At 36.6% G+C, this 7,392-nt stretch overlaps 1 non-coding gene across 1 annotated transcript; it reads left to right on the forward strand.

Moving 5' to 3' along the window:
* Positions 1-6,856: 6,856 nt before the first annotated feature.
* On the forward strand, positions 6,857-6,928 carry TRNAQ-UUG. Its single transcript has one exon. It is a non-coding gene; the product is annotated as a tRNA-Gln (tRNA).
* Positions 6,929-7,392: the final 464 nt, after the last annotated feature.

Consider the following 7,392-nt stretch of genomic DNA (forward strand, 5'->3'; position numbering starts at 1 on the left):
TATCAGAGCAAGACACCAGGCGGTATGCCAGCGAGAACGTTGAGCTCTAAAGAGGGGTGGATTGTGAGATCCCACATTGATTGGAGAGAGGAACCAGCGGTAGCGAGGACGCTGGCCCCGAAGGGGGTGGATTGTGAGATCCCATATCAATTGGAGAGAAGAACGAGTGCCAACAAAGATGCTGGGTCTCGAACGATGGTAGATTGTGAGATCCCACATCGATTGGAGAGAGGAACGAGTGCAAACGAGAACACTGGACCCCAAATGGGGTTGATTGTGAGATCCCACCTCAATTAAAGAGAGGAACTAGTACTAGTGAGGACACTAGGCCTTGAAGAGGGTGAATTGTGAGATCCCACATTCGTTGGAGATGGAAACAAAACATTCTTTAGAAGGGTGTGTAAACCTCTTCCTAGCAGATGAGTTTTAAAACCCTTAAGGGGAAGCCCGAAAGGGAAAGCCTAAAGAGGACATATCTGCTAGCAGTGAGTTTTGGGTGTTACATATACCAAGTTAAAGACGAAGGTTATTCATGGCCCTCTAATAAGTATCATGATGTTCCAAATGTTTCAATTGGACTTATTATACAATCCAAGGCCAAGAATATTCGACAAACACTCATTCTTCATTTATAAAATTGGATAGACTCGATTCAACCTCCATTTCATGTGTTACAAGGTGTTTCGATCAAGTAAGGATCATTTGGAGCTTCGAAAGTGAATATTTACTTGGTTGAAGTCGAGGATGGAGTTACTATAAATAGCACTTAATTGATAATTTATTTGCAAACTTTATTTATTATTATAATTCCATAACTTGTTGCATTCCCCCATTAGATTGGGAAGTTACTTGTCAAAGCCGTCATAACTTTTTTTTTGAGATTTAAATGGGAGTGGGAGTAACTTACCAATCATGGCCACTCAATCATTTAGTGAGCATTTGAAGAGTTGAAAGTACTATGTAAAAGGAAGATTTTTTATGAATAAAATGAAGCTATCAAGTTGAGATTTCCACCCTTAGAAATTTGACCATCATCTTTGTCATTTCTAAGTTTCATGCAATTCATATGGTATGATTACATTGTTGAGCACCGAGAATGGAACAAATGTACTCACAACACCAATGAACGAAATTACACAAAGAGACACCAAGATATTTACGTGGTTCGAAGAGAAGAAGTTCCCCTACATCCACAGGTGGCAACCAATCATTAATAAACAAAGTGTTACAAGTGAATACCTCACTATCACACTACAAAGACTCTCACCAATATGTCACTCAAGAAATACAATGTGACACACAAAACTTGATATTTTCAGCGGCAGAAAGAATGACATTATATAGCCTTTGGTTGAACCTAAAAATATAAGCAAAACTTAAAGTCTTAAAGAATAGGACTAATTAGTCCTAAAGAATAGGACCTTATGACAATTTACAACAATCTCCACCTTGTCATAAGATCTCCAAGTTGATAATTGATTTGGTTGCTATCATATCAACACACTACTCTTTTCTTCTGACGTTGATGAAATCCAAACAATGCTAGAACTTTTCACGAGCGATCACCTTTGTCAACATATCAGCAGGGTTATCAGAAGTTCCAATTTTTAATAAACGAATGTCCCCTTCACTAATAATTTCTCGAATAAAGTGAAAACGGACATCAATATGTTTAGTATGAGCATGATGGAGTTGATTTTTTTACAAACAAATAGCGCTTTGGCTATCACAAAACACATCTATATGTTCCTGCAAAATACCTAAGTCATTGATCAAACCATGCATCCAAATAGATTCTTTAAAAGCTTCCGTTACTACCATATACTTTACTTCGGTGGCAGACAATGCAACAGTAGACTGCAATGTTGAATGCCAACAAACAGGTCCACCAGCCATGGTAAATAAATAACCCGTAGTAGATCGTCGCTTATCCAAATCACCAGCATAATCAGAATCCACATAACTAACTACAAGGTTGTCAAGATTAAACATTTCTTGTTTTCGAAACTTAATACCAACAACAATAGTACCAAGAATGTACCTAAGAATCCATTTGACAGCTTGCCAATGCTCTTTACCAAGATTATGTATATAACGACTCACCATGCTTACTGCTTGTGAAAGATCAGGTCGAGTACATACCATAGCATATATCAAAGCACCAACAACATTTGTATAAGGAATATTCTCCATATACCTTTTGTCATCGTTAGAACTTGGACACATGGAAGCACTAAGCTTGAAATGAGGAGCAAGTAGAGTACCAACGGGTTTGGTTGACTTATTCAAACTAAGTCTTGTCAATACCTTACGTAGATATTGAAACTGAGTCAACCAGACTATACCTTTTTTCGATCTCTCTATCTCCATTCCAAGTATTTTCTTTGCATTGCTAAGTCTTTCATTTCAAATGTTTTAGAAAGCTGATCTTTGAGCTTATCAATCTCCACCTGCTCTTTGAAGCAATTAACATATCATCAACATATAAGAGCAAATAGATAAACGATCCATCATCGAGACACCGATAATACACACAATGATCAAATTGATTATGAGTATACATATGCTCTACCATGAAATGATCAAACCTTTTATACCATTGGCGAGGAGATTACTTCAGCCCATACAAAGATTTCTTCAATCTGCATACCAAATGTTGTTGTCCAACTACTCGAAAACCAACTGGTTGCGCCATATATATTTCTTCTTCCAAATCTCCATACAAAAAAGCAGTTTTTACATCGAGTTGTACAAGCTCAAGATTAAATTGAGCAACCAAAGCCAACAAAATTCGAATGTCATAATTACCACAGGTGAGAAATTTTCATTATAACCAATACTTTCTTTTTGTGCATAGCCTTTAGCCACAAGTCGAGCCTTATAACATATACTAGAAGAATCTTATTTTTTTGCAAAAACCCATTTACAACCAATTTCCTTCCTACCTTTTGGAACTTGTACCAAATCTCAAGTTTGATTTATCTCCAATGATGTTATCTCCTAATTCACAGCCTCTTGCCAGTGCAATCTATCCAGGATTTGGATAGCATCTTTGTAACTGTTGGAAACTCCATCAATCAAAGGGAAAGCATATGCTATCGTATTATCAAATCTTGCAGGTTTTCGAATTTCCCTACGTGGTCTATTCCTGGCGATGGACTTAGGTTCTTCCACTCTTTCATTTACAAGGCTTTGCTCCTCTTGTTCTAAGACATCAGAGTTATTATATACCTGATCAATAGGTCCTTCAGTAGGAGAAACCATATGAGGAGAGAACACCACTTCTGCACCTACTTCAATGCTTCATCATTATTTTCAATTTTCTGCAAAAACATTCTAGACTCATCGAATGTCACATCTCGACTATTAACAATCTTACTTGTTTCTGGACACCATAACCTATAACCCTTCATGCCTTTGCTAAAGCCCATAAACTTGGCTTTTTTTGCTCTAGGATTCAGCTTTGAGTCTATCACATGATAATAAGCAAGACACCCAAACACATGCAATTTATCATAATCACTAACAGGAGTACCTGACCATACCTCAAGCGAAGTTTTCTCACAATTTCTAGAAACAGGTAAACGATTCCCCAAGCGAACTGCATAACTGAGAGCCTCAGCCCAAAATGCCTTACTCAATCCTACTTGAGACAATATGCATCGAACCTTCTCTATTAATGTCTGGTTCATTCTCTCAGCAACTCCATTTTGTCTTGGCTTACCAGGAACAGTGAAGTGTCGAACGATCCCTTCATCTCGGCATACTTTAAGGAATGAATCATAAGTATATTCTCCACTGTTGTCTGATCTCAGCTTTTTGATTTTCCTGTCCATCTGATTCTCTACCATTTTCTTCCACTCTAGGAAGATTTGGAGAACCTCGTTTTTGTGCCTCATGGGATACATCCAAACTCTTCTCGAGTAGTCATCAATAAAGGTGACAAACCACCTCTTTCCTCCCAATGAAACATTCTTTGTGGGACCCCATACATCAGTGTGAACATAATCCAAAATGTCCTTTGTTTGGTGTATAACTGTACCAAACTTCACATTTTTTTGTTTACCAAATATACAAGGTTCACAAAAATCAATTTTACCAGTTGTGGTACCCTTGAGGACTCCTTGGTTCACCAATGTCTGGAACGCCTTTTCACTAGCACGCCCAAGTCGCATGTGCCATAATTTCAATATGTCTGGTTCTTTCGAACTTGCCACAGCAACATGCCCAATTATTGTGGTTCTGTTGATGTAGTATATGCTACCTCTTCTAGTTCCTTTAATTGCCACCAAAGCTCCACGAGCTACTTCCAAATTCCCTCCTTCCAAAATGATGCGATAACCACTCGCATCCAAAACGCCAAGGGAAATCAAATTTTTCTTCAAGCCAGGGACATACCTCACATCATTGAGTTTTCGTATAACCCCATCAAACATCTTGATTTGTACTGAGTCGATTCCCATCATCTTGCAAGTATTATCATGACCCATATAGACAACTTCACCATTGAACTCTTTGAAGTCTAAAAATATCTCTCTGTTGGGACACATATGATAGGAGCACCCGGAATAAAGAATCCATTCACTGGTTTGGCTGACTGATAAGGAGATCATGAAGGCATTATCTGTATCAGTGTCGTCATCTCTAACCACATTGGACTTCGACCCCTTCTTTTTTAAGATCGAGCAATCTTTCTTCCAATGGCCTTTCTGTCGAAAATATGCACACTCATTTTTATCAAGTTTTCTCCAATTATCAGATCTACCTTTCGACTTTGATCGGGACTTTCCACGTTCCCTCTTTTTTCAAGTAGAAGTCCTTCCACGAGCAGTGAAAACATTTGTGCTAGAATCTTGATATGCCTTCTTTTCCTTCTTTCGCACCTCATTATTCATTAAGGAATTTGAAACATCTTCAAAAACAAGATCAGTGAGTCATGTAGTAGGGTGGTTACTAAAAACTCATAGGATTCCGACAAAGAATTCAATAGCAACAATGCATTGTCTTCGTCATTAATTGTAACATCTAGATTGAGAAAATCAGTGACGATTTTGTTAAAATCATCCAAATGCTCAGCCATTGAGATACCTTTCTTGTAGTCAAAACCGAAGAGTTTCTTCTTCAAATAGAGTTTATTTTCTACACTCTTCTTCATATATTTCGTCTCAAGCTTGTCCCAGAGTTCTTACGCCATGGTAACCTTCATAAATGGATATTTCTGATCCTTGCCAAGACAGGATCAAATAATTTCACAAGCTTGTTGATTTAATTTCATCCATTCGACGTCTGTCATGTCCTCAGGCATCTCCTCTTGGAGAAAAACATCAAGGTCTTGCATGACCAGCAAATCGCTAACTTCGTCTCGCCAAACACCAAAATTATTGGTTCCATCAAATTTCTCTACTTCAAGATTGGAACTCAAAAGTCTCGATCCACGCCATGATTTAATTTCAGATGATTCTACCATTTGTAATAGGTAATCTGGATGTAACTAAAAAACACAATTTTTGAAAATTGATTTTAAAGAAAATAAGCACGATTGTGAGCACGTCTAGTGGTCGATGAGGCCAAAACTTTCACAATATCCCAAATATCACAATCAGGCTCTAATACGACTTGTTGTGCGTTTAAAACTGAACAAATGTACTCATGACACCAATGAACGAAATTACACAAAGAGACACCAAGATATTTACGTGGTTCGGAGAGAAAAAGTTCCCCTACATCCACGGGTAGCAACCAATCACTAATAAACAAAGTGTTACAAGTGAATACCTCACTATCACACTACAAAGACTCTCACCAATATGTCACTCAAGAAATACAATGTGACACACAAAACTTGATATTTTCAGCAACAGAAAGAATGACATTATATAGCCTTTCGTTGAACCTAAAAATATCATCGAAACTAACCAAACCTAAAAAAAAAAATAAAGTTCCAGAGAATAGACTAATCAGTCCTAAAGAATTGGAACTTATAACAATTTACAACACATGTGAGCCATTCATTCAAGCCTTGATCAAGGGTTGATGCGAATTTTGTATAAGAATGTTAATTTCTTTGATTCAAGGATTTTTGCTCCAATGAAAGCTTAGATCGTTGGGCTGAGGATTAGGATTGTCTTATCACCCATGCTCTAAAGTTCACTCCCATCCACGACCAACTCCTAGTTACCTGAAAAAAAAAATGTAAACATGGAGGGAATAAAAAGTCAATAAGTAGCCTACTTGTAGGCTCTTAATGGAAACCTTATTAGGATGTTATCTCTTATTGAGTTTCCAGGGTTTGACACTTAGAGCTTATATTCTTAACTATCACTTTTTGATCCTAAAAACTTTTCCCTAAAGTAACTTTTAGTTTTCTTCCTGTGAACACAAGAGTGGCTCTATCATGATCGTATCATCTTGCTAGTAAATTCTGATGCAGTGTATCTCATCTAAGTGAGGGAAATAGGAGGCCCTCCTTATCATCCTGTTCATGATATATAGTGTAGGGCATCCCACATAAAAGAGGAATAGGGGCATCATCATACATCGCGTGATGGGAGATAACGATCACTTTTAGGTATGATCCTAGCAACTTATTTACCATGGTATTCAATTGATCCTACATATATTCTTGGAACATGGTTTATAAATTAACATAGGCTTATACATTATATTATGGAATAGCATCCAAACTTATTAGTTTTAACTTAGTAAAACATTAAACTGCAACCTAATGTGATTCCATGGACGTGAAAACTTACTAGTAACCTAATAACCCCTTTTAAGGTCAGGTATAAAGTTCCATATTACTTAGGTGTCTTCAAAATTCAGAGATCTATTACACACAAATTTTATAAATATTTGTGGTCTCATGGTCTAGTGGTTAGGACTTTAGATTTTGAATCCAATAACCTAAGTTCAAATCTTGGTGGGACCTAGTTTTTTAATTGTGAGTGCATATTAGATACAAAGACAGATATTAATTGTGAGTGTAGCACTAATACAAATTGATTTATTTTAAAGTACATATTAGATACAAAGACAGATATTTTTAAAGGTAGGAGGGATTTCATTAATACTTTCTTGTTTATTAATAAAATAATGATTATACATTCAATAAAATATAAAAAAATAATGTAAAAATATGGGCATTTGGTCTAGTGGTATAATTCTTGCTTTGGGGTGAGAGGTCTCTTGAAATGCCTCCTAATTAAAAAATGTTATGTTGCTATAAATATGTATGGCCCATAGGCAAAGTTCTTTTTAGCATTAATTTCCTAAAACTAGAAGCTATAAGAACCCGTAGGGTCTCCATAAGTAAATATTTAGTATGTCAACCATTTGGTTTAGCACTATGTCAAAAAATGCTTTAGGCTTTGTAAAACTTTACTTTAGAATCAA

This window comes from Cucurbita maxima, unplaced genomic scaffold (genome assembly GCF_002738345.1).
Source record: "Cucurbita maxima cultivar Rimu unplaced genomic scaffold, Cmax_1.0 Cma_Scf00065, whole genome shotgun sequence".
Classification (NCBI taxonomy): domain Eukaryota; kingdom Viridiplantae; phylum Streptophyta; class Magnoliopsida; order Cucurbitales; family Cucurbitaceae; genus Cucurbita; species Cucurbita maxima.